This window comes from Stigmatopora nigra, chromosome 21, assembly GCF_051989575.1.
Source record: "Stigmatopora nigra isolate UIUO_SnigA chromosome 21, RoL_Snig_1.1, whole genome shotgun sequence".
In the NCBI taxonomy this organism is placed as follows: Eukaryota; Metazoa; Chordata; class Actinopteri; order Syngnathiformes; family Syngnathidae; genus Stigmatopora; species Stigmatopora nigra.
In genome coordinates, this window is record NC_135528.1 from 4,088,131 (window position 1) to 4,102,310 (window position 14,180).

Below are 14,180 nucleotides of genomic sequence, written 5' to 3' on the forward strand. Positions count from 1 at the left end.
ATAGCAACAGCGTAACAATGCTATCAAAAGAATTCACAGACTTTTTGTACTTTAAAAAGGGTAAAATGACTTAACAAATGCGCACATTTTCATATATTGTGACTTTCAAATTCTTCTGAATCAATTCTCTCATTGATACTCATTGATCTCATTGATATTCATTGAATAGCAACAGCGTAACAATGCCATCAAAATAATTCAGAGACTTTTTGTACTTTAAAAGTAGTAAAATGACAAAAAAATGCGCACAAAAAGGTTCCCGACCCCTGTCCTAAAGGGTCTCGCGTTTGGATTTGTCATTGTCATTGTTGTTCCACTACTCCTTGTTTGATTCTCCTTATCTTCTTCTCAAGCTTGTCTTCTACACGCAAAGGAAGTATTTGAGTTCCCCTTTTTCACGGGGATGTCATCTTGTAATCTTCCCTCTAAAAGGCAGGCTCGCTATCTGTAAGTAAAAACTCAGGTCAACTCTGGAAGATGACCCGAATTTCCTATTTATTTCTTTACAGTACACTTGAGATATTTTAACGCAAAGGTCAGGATGGGTCATTTCAAATACTTAGTGTTAAATTGGCGGAAAAAAAATGATTTAATTATATGACTGAGGAGGATTTTAACTGTCAGCACACAGTATCTGTGTATTCATGAACTATATAGTCTGTTACCACTGGATGTGGTGTGTGTAATAACAGTATTAGAATGTCATCAAGATGTTTTTAGTTTTAATTTTGGTTTTTTTTGCCATTATTGTGTTGATTTGAACAGTTTATTTGAAAGTATGATGGAGTATTAGGGCCAGATAAAAGAAAAAAATATTGCACTACAAAAAAAGTTATTCCACAAATTTGTAGTTGTAACATTAAGTAGAATAAAGTCATAATTTGGTAATGGTAATTGGTAATTATACAAGATTGACGTCATAAGAGGATCAAAGTTATGTCAAGAGAAAAAAAAAGTGCTAATTTAATGTCATTTTACATACAATATTTTTAAATTAGTGGTAGAATTGCAGAAAAAGTCATCATTTTGTGAGCTTCGAGTGACAAGAAAAAGTCGTAAAATTGCAACTTTAATCTCAAAAGATTACAACATATAACTTTATTCTCATTATATTGTGACAATTGGCTTTATTATGATTGTTATTCTCATTGTCTATTTATTTTTCCTTTCTTTGGTTGGCCCTATTCCACAATGGAGGTTGTTAATTGAGAAAAGTTAACCGGTTTTGCTCGTTTTAGTCCGTCTGGGTAATTGTAATGAAACTCGAGTAGGCAGCTGACATATTTGAAACTTTTGTCAGGCCTCAGTTAAACAGTCAAGTAGGAAGAAACATGTTTGCTATTTACATCCCATAAATGCACAAAAGTAGGATGGGACCTCGTCGCCACAACGAATGAAAAGTAAAATGTTCCCTGGTTGCCCATCTCTTACCGTGATGTGTTTAATACCTGTAAATATGTACTTGAAAATGCTATAAATCTATTTTTATAATTTGTTTGAAGAACAATGTGTTGAATATAATATCTGCTCACTGTGTACGGGGTAATTTGTTTGAATTTAGGGCCACGGCCAACAAACTCTGGTGTTTGGAATATTTAAAGAGAAATGTCTTTTTGTTAGTTTTGGATGATTTTTACCCATTGGAAGAAATTCTGATGGCTGTTACAATTATGAACTGTGTTATTAAAAAATCGACAATATAAGACGATGGATCTTTCATGTGTCTTTGCCAGAGATGGGATGTCGATAGACAACCAATCCATTTGAATTGGCAGACCCAGTTCAATGGATTGGACGTCATAAAAATATTTTATTTTTGAGCTTCTTAAAAAATAATAATAATACAGATGTAAATGCAAGTTTTGTCTAGCAGGAGTTCTTCAGTTTTTCTTTCCATTGACACCAATTGATGACTTCTACAAAACTGGACATGGCGTCTCAAAAAGCTTCACTGTTGGTCAGTACACGCCTTGCCAAATTGTCTTTAAATGGAAAAAAAGTTCAGCAATGTTGCTTCTCTCCCAAGGTTTCGACTATCCCGTAAAGACGAATGCTTCAAGAGTATAACGCCAAATTCCCATGAGGTACTTATTTTTTATGTTGACTGTTTTAAGAAAAAAAAGGTGGCCCGGTGGATGAGTGGTTAGCACAGGGGTGGGAAAACTTTTACCCTTCGGGGGCCACATTGACTTTAAAAATTTGACAGATGGGCCAGGTCAGCACAAGATATGATACATGTAAAAAAGGGCATCCGTTAACAGTACATATGAAACATAACCAGAAAAAAGGACTCAAGTATCAACATACTCATCATTAAAGTAAAAAGTACAAAGTGAAGTAAAAAGGAATGTATTAAGAAATATTAAAATGCGATTTTAAAAAAGATAGAGGGGCTGTAAAACACAAAAACCAAATAAGAGTGGACAGAGCTACTGCCACTGGCTTCTGCGTGACATAGTTTGCCCATGTCTGGGTTAGTGCGTCGGCTTTACTGTTCTGGGGTCCAAGGTCCAGATTCAGGTCGATCCACCTGTATGGAGTTTGCATGTTCTCCCTGGGCCTATGTGGGTTTTCTCCAGGTACTCTAGTTTCCTCCCACATTCCAAAAAAACATGTAGAGTAGGCCGGTTGAACAATCTAAATTGCCCCCAGCTATGATTGGGTGTCTTTTGTCTCCTTGTTTCTTGCGATTGGCTGGCCACCAATTCATTTTGTCTCCTTGTTTCTTGCTATTGGCTGGCCACCAATTCAATGTCTCATGGGATAGGCTCCGGCACCCCCAACAACCTTAGTGAGGATAATACAGTTCAGAAAATGAATGAATGTTCTCTTTTAAAAAATATTTAAAGACAGACTAAATTCTTTTATTCATCCTCCCAATTCCAATTAAAAGCACCTTATTATTTTGGATACCAGCCGTTCCGATGGCCTTCGGAACTCACTCCCATTAATTCTACCCGAGCCGCTCGTACTCGGATCCGTTGCAAGGTTAATGCCGTTAATCCATTGACTCTCTGTTTCAACTCTGGGTTACTTTACCAAAGATACTTACCGCTTTTCTCTCACAATCCAGTCGCATTAGCATGTGAACTTACCGAGTCCCTCTCCCGGGGAGCTGGGTTGATATTGCTTACTATTTTATTATGCAACACCCCCATTTTTGGACTAGCATTAAGCGTGTGGGAAATGATTGCAAATGCAAATTAGCAATGCGCCCAACCGCTGCGAGCGGTCGCGTGGGCGTGCGGACGTGAGGGCGCCATCGCGTGCTTTCAAGCCCACTCGCCAGGGTCACCCACTACGGGTGGATAATATCACGGGCTGGTGCATATTGTATTGTTTCGACAGGGGATTTGGAAAAAAGACATTCTACTCTTGTTTTTATTTATTAATTCGACACCGAGGCGGCGGCAATCCATATTTTTGATATTGCGCTCTTATTGGAATTGCGGATTGGACTTGGAGATGTAATGAGTTTCATCTGCAGGGTGATCACAGGCAAAGGATTTTGGGATCTCCGACGTAATCAAACATTCCCATCATGGTACGAGTGGGAGAAAAAATAGCTTGGCTTGATTTTTGTATGTGAGGATGGATCTGTAGAGATGTCATTAGAAAGAAAGTGAACATGTGAGCAGGTCACAATGGATGGAATGGAAAATGGATTAAAAAATGTCAATTATTGACTTAAAAAGTGGGAAAATCAGGAAATATAATATACATCCATATCTATCATTTTAACTTGATCCTAAAAGAGAAAGTCGGCACTCATGGTTTACTTTTGTTATTATTTCAATCATTTAGGGTCATTTTTATCATCAACAGGACCGTACTGGAAAGCAAGTAAAGTAAGAAAACATTTTACAGCATGTACCACCTTCAAAAGTACTACGGTAAGTGGTTCAACCATCTTTTCTAAATATTTGAAACAGTTCTGAAAAGTTACATGAGAATCTTTAAGTTAAACACAACTGGTCAATTTTTATTGCTATAAATCAATGATGTTTTTCTATTTATATGATATAAAATGGATTGTATTGTCATTGTGAAAAGAAATAGAATATAACAAGTTAATTACAGAGATAAAAACATTAAAATCAATTTGTTATGCTTTTAATCTGCTTAAAATGGTATTCCATTCTTGTATTGCCATTTTAGTCCAGCAGAGTGCAGTGAGAACATAAAAATCTCAGAGTATGTGAAAGAAATGAAAGTATGAAGTCATTAATATAAGAAATTACTGGTATTTCAGTGAGTATAAATGTCCAATACAATTTGCAATGGCTTGAACATCTCTCCCTGTCAATGGCAGTCAATTGATTAAGGCGTATAAAATGTAATTCTCTTCTCCGGCAGCCATTTAGAGCTTCATCATTTGCATTCTTTACTCTTAACTTGAAGTACTCTGCCCTTTTTTCCCATCCTATTTTGCACTCAAGCCGTAAGCTCGGATTTAAACAACACTGCAACATTTTTCCACAAGAGAAAACGTTAATGAATACATGCGAGAAGCAAATGTCAGGTGAGGATTTAAAGAGGCCTACGAGAGAAAAACATGCAGCGACGATTCCCATCTGAGTTTTGAGAGCTTCCTCCTCTCGTCCCTCGTTCCCCCGACTGGAGATTAAAGCCAACACAATACAAAAAAAAAAAAAAAAGGAAGAGCCGGCTGGCCACCTCTAAAATCGCTTTGAAGGGGAAACTTCCTTTTTTTTGTAGTCGCTGGCTCCTGTCCTTTCTTCGCTCAAATCGGCTTTGGGAAATTAATCCCTGCATTATGGCGGGAGTGAGTAAACAAACCGTGAGGGACAGAAGAAGCAGACGCTGAAAGTTTTCCAGCGAAAAGCTCGCCCCAAAGGTTACGTTGTGGGAAAGCAGAGGAACAAAAGCGACCGAGGGCCCGAAAGAAGGAACGGAAAAAGGCGAGCGTTCCCTCGGGAAAATCGAGCAGAGCGGCTTTTTAACAGCTTGATCTCAAAGCACCTCGCGCTGTCTGGCCTACGTCCAGCTTAGGGCTGGCTTTGTCTTTGTCGGGCTTCGCAACGGCCACTTTGCCCGAGTGGTGAAAAGTCATTGTCTGCAAATCCTCCTCTTGAAGCCATTGCCGCCGCTTCCCATGGCATCCCTCGACTGAGATGTACTTATGTGAGGCCTTGTGGGTTCAGTCTGACAAAATCTGAACTTCACACTGAGCTGAGATTAAACTCGGAGTGACCGGGGAAGGCAACTTCTCTTTCTGTACTTTGCCGTGTACAATTTCTAGCTAGATTAACGCGTTGGATGCCGATGACATCCAATGTGTTTTAATTGAGAGGCCTAGCAGTATTTGATGTAAATTATGAAAATTATTTGACTACAATTTGGTGCAATTAATCACGATTCATTGCAAAAACTCTAGAAAGGCCTGGCAGTGAATGATATGGCGATTAAGTGACTTATTTGCAATTTTCCTTATTTTCCCTGGGTTAAATGCAATTCATTGTGATTATTTCAGTGGTGCATGTTAGAGATTGTGATTAATTGTGATTACTTGAACAATGTTTTTGGAATTGGAGAACCGGAAATAGATACAAAGTGATTTATTTGCAGTTTTCCATAGTCTAGGACAGGGGTCGGGAACCTTTTTAGATGAAGAGACACACAAACAATTCATATTTTCCAATGTTATTTCTTGAGAGTCTTACCCAGAATTTAATTTAGAATGTAAACGAGTGCCTTTTCAATTTATTTTAGTAATTTCACCACTTTTAAAGTGGAAAAAAATAATATTTTCTAAAAGATTCTTATGCTGTTGCCAATCAATGAGAGGATAAGAAAATAAGGAAAAAATAAGAAGATTAAAGCAGTTCTAGATGTTATATCTCAGTTCTGTCACCAGCAATTTCCATATTTTAGCTCACAGGTTAGCAAAAAGCCAGATGCATCCATCAAAAGAGCCACATGTGGCTCCTAAGCCATAGGTTCCCTACCCCTGATCTAGGATTTTTTTAAATATCAGTCAATGACACAAACCATTACTAAAATGACTCGATTGCAATTTTCTGTATTTAAATTTGATTAAACCTGATTATGCCTATATACAGATTTATGTTAAATACCCCTTACTAATCCCAACACTCCCCATATGAGCACTTTGCCATTCTATTTTAAGAATCTGTATTTCTCCTTTTAGTGTCATGACATTTTCACACAGGCTATTTATCAGTGTCCTCCATATTTTTTTCTTCTGCCCCATTCATCATAGATGCTATTGCAGTCTTTTCTTTTTCACTTAACTTCAACCTCAAGTCACCATTCTCTTTGTTCCTACAAATTAAGAGCAATAAACTGGCATTCAAAACAAGGGAACGTTTAAAAGCAGTGCCACATTGCCACTCAGTGGACATTTAAATTACTACTACCAGTACTCTCACCAACATTTATAGATATTCAATCATGTGCCCTATCTGTGCACTCTTTACTTATTATCCTAATTTATTCATTATTGAGCTTTTCCTTTTTAGAAAACCTATATAACATTACTCCAAAAGCTATCAAGTAATCTTCAAAACTCATTAGAGTGTGTCCAAACTGTGCCAGATGTTGTTATTAAATAGCATTTAATGGGTGGATTAATAGCCTAATTATTTGTATCATTGTAGCTCACCACGGTTATATTATTCCAATGTAAGTATTTAAACTGAGGTGATTGATTAAGAACTGGTGTGTTTTGTATTTGTGCAAAATGGTCGCATGTATAGGTATTGAGCATTTAATTGATTTGCTGCAATTGACGGTTTGGAAGGATCGTCAATGGCGACTGGTGTGATAAGGAAATGTGACTCACATCTCGTCAGATGTTCTGTGTGTGATAACACAAATGAAAAGTGAGTCAAATGCAAAGTGAAAGTGCATGGGAGACTTTAGGTTCATTGTCATTACATTTAATAAGATGAAATGCAAAATAGGGGTTGTGGCTTGGAATTCTTCTTTGTTGACGGACTTTGTTGTCTGGACTGGTTTTGGTTTTGGTTTATTCAGGTTGCGGTATTGGACAAAAATGTATCAGAATCTAATCTGTCTGCGTCACAATCTAAAGTTCAAATATTTGAACTCGTGGGCAGGTTAGATCTGGTATGCTTGTTTTTTTTTCAATCTTCCAAATAGAATAGATTGTTTAAATTATTATTAAAACACGATGGAATTGTTTTCAATTGTTATCAAGACTGTCTTTTAAAGCTTTAAATTGCATTGCTTAAAACAAGTCTTTCTGTCCAGTTAAATGAAAGTATAGATATTTCTTTATTCCAAAGAGCTAAGTTGGAAATGTACTTGAGACACTGGCAGATGATTTCACTTATTTTGTGTACATTTTTGCTGCAAACATGGAAATTTAACTAGTTTTGGGAGTGTTTTTACTTGTTTTTGGTTCACAAAGTGTATAGTCTCTTCATTTTCTTTGCGGTCTGAATTTTTGTAGGAAGTTTGTAGAACATGTCGGGCCTGTGGGAAGCCAGCCGGAACAAAAACGGAGATCCAGACATGTAATCTGTCTAATCCACAAATCTGTGAAAACGACTGGGGAGGAAAGGGGGTGGCAAGTAGAAGAAAAAAAAACATTAGACGGTAGTGAGTAAGAAGGCTAATTTCAAACTAATGTGGCTCAAGTGATTAAGTGAGACTGGCATGATGATGAATTAGAATGAAAAACAGGTCTGGGGTTGTTTGCTACTACATAACCTGGACAACTATCTTTGATTTATGACGTATTGTCTTTGTTTTTTGAGAATCTGATTTATTTTGTATACCACACAACCTGGACAACTATCTTTGATTTGTGACATAGTAAAGTCTTTTTTTGGAAGAATCAGATTTATTTTGTTATATAAAACAGTGACGTTTAAACAATTGCAAAGTAGAGAAAAAGTTAGTCGGAAAGTAACCCATTTAAGCCAATCACGGCCAACACTTTGGTGATTACCCAACAACCGTATGGCAAAAGGTGGTTTAATTGGCTGTCAATTGAAGAGTTGCCTTAATCCTCAAGAGCGCTTGGGGATGAAAGTGGACCAGGCCAAGCGGCAGGCAGATGGGCCGTTACGGAAGCAAATCTTCGGGGCCTCCAGACAGCCTGAGCCATGTCCGGGCCGGGCCCCTACGGTGCCTGCGTGGCTTTGACCTGGCCCGCATGGCATGCTGTGCATATGGGCCCCTAATTGGCTGAAAAGTAGCAGGTAGTTTACTAGTCTGTGGAGAGGGAGAGATCAGATTAGCCATGTCAGATTACAGCTAGAGCGCAGTCAGACGGTGTCGTCGCAGACTCGCCCACTGCGAGAGAGGGGCGGGGAGGGTTAAACTGTCGATGGTTACGGGACTGGAAATGTTGCTAACTATGCGGGGGGGAATTAACGCTCACTTTGTGTATGTCTTGATGGCAATATATTAAATGAAGGAATTGAATGATAGTGAACATTAGCGACTTTATTACAATTTTGGGGGATTTATTTGAAACATGAATAGTCGATTATTCTATAGCTCATGAGTTACTTTATTACAATTTTCTATATATAATGTCGATTAATTGAGATTATTATACCGACATTAATGATTTTGGAGATCGGACAGAAAATAATGGCAATCATTTAAATAATTTTGTTAAACTTTCCTGTACCTTTTTGAAACAATCATTTAACTACCTTCCTAATCTACTACTATGTATATTATCTATAAACCCAATAGTGACATTACAGTGTTAAAAAGATAAAGATTTAGTCAAAAATTTCTCATTTCTGTTCAAAATGTGCAAGATGCTTTATGGTCTTTGAGTTAGAACTTTGTCCAAGAAAGTAGAAACGTCTATTAACAACTCTTAATCTCTGTATTTATAAATACTTCATAATATATCTTTGATATACGTAAGTTATCTGACTGGTAAACACGGGGTGAACGTCACCCGCCGAACGCCCTCAACAGATGGGGCTGCTAGCGAAGCAGATAATCCGTTATTGTTGTGCATATTTTTGATTATACTCGTGGTTGTCATTTCAAAACCAAACACAAATCACCCCCCACCCCAACCCTGATTTACCACCACTCCCAAGCTAATATCTTTGACTGACCTGCGTAGTCATTCGAATAAATGAGAGTTGCCCATAAGCTCTTCATTTGCCACACAGACAACCTGAAGATTTGTCTTATTTAGATGCATAAAAAGCGGATTTGCCATTAGATTTGAAATATGTTTACGACCCGTGCTTTCCGGTTGGATTTAATCCATAAAATCTTCCCAACTGTCTTCTCAGTGAATGTTCTCATCTAGAACCTCAAGCAAAGATTTAAAAAACAGTCACTACCCGCTTGTATTTCAGTGTAAATAATCAAAAGAGACCATCCTGCCCGTCCGATATTGATTGTTTTTGTTCTGAGGGGTCCGCATGACGCCCCCGGGACAATAAAAGACGAGTGAGATTAAGACAATTAGGGGGTTGATTGTTATCCAAAAGACGAGAAGGAGAAGATTAAATGAGGAGATTTAGGTCAAAGTGGGGATGCCCTGCGAGAAGGAGGGGCCCAAGAAAAGGTGGGAGGATTGAGGTCAGAGAAACTGATCGACAAAGCGTGCAAGCTAGGATTCTTCTGATTGGAGAAGAGAGTGATCCTTGGTAGAACTTCATTGGATTGACCTAGTGAATGCGACCTGTTGAACCTCACCTGATTTTCCGGGCCAAATTCCCTCCCTGGGACTCATCGGCGCCCTCTGGTTCCGAATCGAAACGTTGTTTTCTTCCATATCGCTGTCACGCCAAAGCCCCGCCTCTTTTGAAGAAGGGTCCTAATTAGCAGACATTTTTATTGATCCACATGGATTTGGCGGCGAAATCCCCCTCGCTGTCTGCCAGACGGATCCCGTAAAGTCGTTCTCTATCTGGTGGTCTGGGAGATTGGGGGAGGCAGGGGTCGGGGTGGGGGTCCCAGGCCCACCTGTTGACCACAAGCCAGAAGCGTGCAGACTTTGTTACACCCTTTGCATCACCCGTTTTTTATCCGCTCTTCTACTCTGACACCCCAAAGCCCAATTTTTAAATCCTTAAATCCTCTGTCACCCCTCAATAATTTTTCATGAGCTGTACAGATTTTAATACCTCCGGCCAGAATGAAATCATTGTGTTTCTGAGCCATTGACGGCGATAGATGTCCAATTGGCAGCCAGTGTTTTTGCTAATTAACTCAACCCGAAACTGTGACTTGCACTTTAATTTAAAAGACTAGCTCAATGGCAGCAAATGACTTTAAAATAAACTCCCACCTCAGCAATTTTCACTTCAACTACAACAGAATTGAACTGAACGGCAACCATAAAAATGAAAATACACTCATTACAAAACGTTTCACTTCTTTAGAAACATAAACTCCGTTCTATCACTGTCAATGGCAGCAAATGAGTTTAAAAATATACTCCTACGTCAAAAATGTTTACTACTTCCAGTGAAACATAAATTAATGCCGCCACTCCCAGGTTAAATGGGTTTATTGGCTCAATTCCAGCATAGATGTGTTTTATTTACAGATAGTGTTGTGGTAATTAAAGGAAGAAAAACATATTCACATTGAAAATGCTTGTACTACATACAGTCAGTAGTATTTTAAATTACTAAGTAAATGCAGTAATACGCAAAAAAAATACCAGACTTGAATTGTTCTAATTTTTAACATTTTAATAAACATTTAATTTATACTGCAAGTTACACATACTAGCTTTTCTCTTATTTAAAAAAATGGAATAACACATTTTTTTCATTAATTCTGCGGTGACCGATTAAATTTGTGTTTAAAATGACGGCTAAATTGTTTGTTTAACCTTTTGACCTATACATCCCTCCTATATGTTTTTGCATAGGAAACAATAATTGCTTTGTTGGTACAAAATGCAATCCATGAAAAGACAGTGTGACCCTCCCCACCATAATTTAAACAGTTTAAAATGTACTTCAAGTCAACATTATGTTTTTTTTTAAACAAGATTCAACAATGTATCGCGATTTGAGGATTTCCAGTTGACCCATTAAGATGAGGAAAAAAAATACAATAAAAAACAGATGCTTCTAGGAAAACAACCAAAGCAATAATGCCATCTTACATATTATTTAAAGTCGACAGATAATCCTCGCGGTTAAAACTAGGCTGACCGCTCAGTAAACAACAAGAAAAAGTGACTGTCACAATACATAAATAGTGGATAATCCCCCCTTTTTTTGTGCTAAAATCAACCGATCATCTTTTACTATTTACAGTATTGGACATCATGACCAAAGTGTAAAAACAACAATGTCTTATTGACAGAAACTGGAAGGTGGACATGACAAATAGAAATTCCTTCCCATAGTCAATGATTTTCACTTTCATTAGCAAAGAAAGAAAATCAAAACAGATCAACACAGCAAATATATTTTTGTCAATGTGACTAAAAGTAACAAAAGTCACCATTGACGGTAACAGACATTCAATTCATTTGAATTGGGAGGGCAGACCATAAATGAAACACTATTAAACTAGATTACAATTTTTTTTAATGAATCTTAATGATGAAATGATACACATGATTAAAATAACATTACATTGTTTTTTAGAACTAATCTCGATTAATCATGATGAAGTAATGCATGAGCTCTGGGAATAAATACAGATTAATAAATGACTTGATTAAAAAAAATTGTAAGTAATCTAGATTATTCTTGATTAATCTGCTATCACGGAGTGCTAAATGTAAATGATACGAAATATTTAAGGGACTTATTTTTGTTACACATATTTGTCATAGACTGTTTTTTTTTTTCTTTTTACTTTGACTAGGCTTAAAATTATGGAATTAATTGACATTAAATTATTTTTCAGTATCATTGAGATTGATGACATGCAATGAATTAAGCATTTTTCACAGTGTATTTTTTTCTAAATTCATCTATTTAGACTGAAAACTTTGAGATCAAAAATACAAAATAAGCAGAAGAGAAATACATCACCTTTTCCCTAACAGCACATAAATAATAGTTGTAAAATTATTATTTTGGCCATCATTTTACAGCCCTATTTTATAAACATGTACATGCATGAAATCTACCTTCAAATCTGCATAACAAAAGAAACCTAGTTGCACAACCTGCCTATTTTTTTGACGTAATTGAAATGCAACCCTAATCAAACAATTTTATATGTTTAACTTCCGTCACTAATAATTAATTAATTGGAACTTCCAAATGAAAATATTTGGATCCACAGTAGAGGCCAAATGATGAGCTCATTTTCCCATAGAGTCTATAAATGGATATTTAACTTTCTGAACACCTATAATGTCACAGGTAGTTGCACTTTTCAAAGGGCTTAGTCGCATCCTTTTGTCTAATATTCTTGGTCTCAGACAGCTTCTATGGAGCTGACCTAAGGTCTTTTCTTTACTTTATCCCTTCATCTTGTCTGGACATTGTCCAAACTCCCCCCTCCTCTCTTTCTTCTGTTACCCAACAAGTTTCCTCTCGCTCAAAAAGTGTGTCTGGAAAGCACCATGTGCCAGATATAATAAGATCCACCCGTGCCAATTCGCCACTCCTTGGGAGACTTGAGCTACTGAGCCTGAGCCTAGACTGTCTGCAAATTAGAGAAATTAGCCCAGTCGGGCTCACGCCAGTGAAAGACCTGCTCGTGCACGGAAAAAACGCGCACACGCGGGGTGCTTCATCCCCTAAAGACTCACTCCGTTTTTTAAATAAGCAATCATGCCATATGGCGGCCAATTTTCTATCTCAGTTAAGACGAGAGGGCGGGGCCTAAAGTCTTGAGCTTTTAAACACATCATAACAAAGTTGTTTTCAGTCATATAATCTATTTAGTTTACAGTTTTGTAATAGTAGTAGTTATAATTGTGTGTATATTTTTATTGAGGGATGACAAATCAAATTTAAGTTATTTTGTGAGCAGTTATGTAATAGGTTTTCTTAATACTTTTTTTGACACGTTATAGCACAAAAGTGAGGACAAAATATATTTTTTGCTTTAGTTCTCGGAAACCTAGTTTAATTCAAAAGAATTTGTTTAAGAATAAAAAGTCATCAATCCAATTTTTATTAATATTAGATTACATTTCTTTAGGTCAGAGTGCTTAGCCCTGATTCCATATATTTTAAACCATGTAAAAATATATATTTAGATTTTTGTGTGACTTATCTATTCATAGCTTGTAGGTTTGCGTGCCTAAAAGTAAGCGGGATTCTCTTCAGACTGCTCTCTAATACTCTTTCCTTTACACTTAGTTGACTTGCCCCACATCTTCACGTAAGCACGAGAAAGTAGAACAAACTAGTACACAACTCGGTGTTGTCATTTTTTGTGAACATTAGGATTTGTATTCCTCCATGTATGTGAGAAATGAATTGAACTCGGCTTAAAAATCTTCATTTTTCAATGTATTTTTTCATTGCAATATGTGTGTTTAGGAATATTTTTCCAGAATTGATGGCAAGTTATAAATGACCCAACAATTTAAATAGTTATCAAAATCAACAGGATCACACCCAAAAATTGCCTAAAATCAATCAGGAATGACCCAAAAATTGCTTAAAATCAATCAGGATTGACCCAAAAATGCCCCAAAATCATAATTTATCCACCCTGAATTGATGGGAAGTTACAATGGGCCAAAATTTTAAAAAGTGATCAAAATCAACAGGATTACATCAAAAATTTGCTTAAAATCAATCAGGAATGACTCAAAATTTGCCTAATATCAATTAGGAATGACCCAAAAATTATCTAAAATCAATCAGCCATGACCCAAGAATGCCCAAAAATCATAACTTAACGACCCTGAATAGATGGGAAGTTACAATGGCCCAAAATTTTAAATAGTGATCAAAATCAACAGGATCACACCCAAAAAATGCTTAAAATCAATCAGGAATGACCCAAAAATTGCCTAAAACCAATCAGGAATCACCCAAAAATGCCCCAAAATCATAATTTATCGACCCCGGGTGCCTTAAAATCAACTATATGTCCACAAAAGTCCATAAATCAACAGAAAGTGACCCATTAGTGTTTACCAATACACAGACCAACACATCCCCATGCAATTTCTCCACAAATGGCATCTTTCTTTAATACTCATCTTATTATCAGCTTAAAAGTTCATAAATGCCCTTTTTATTTTA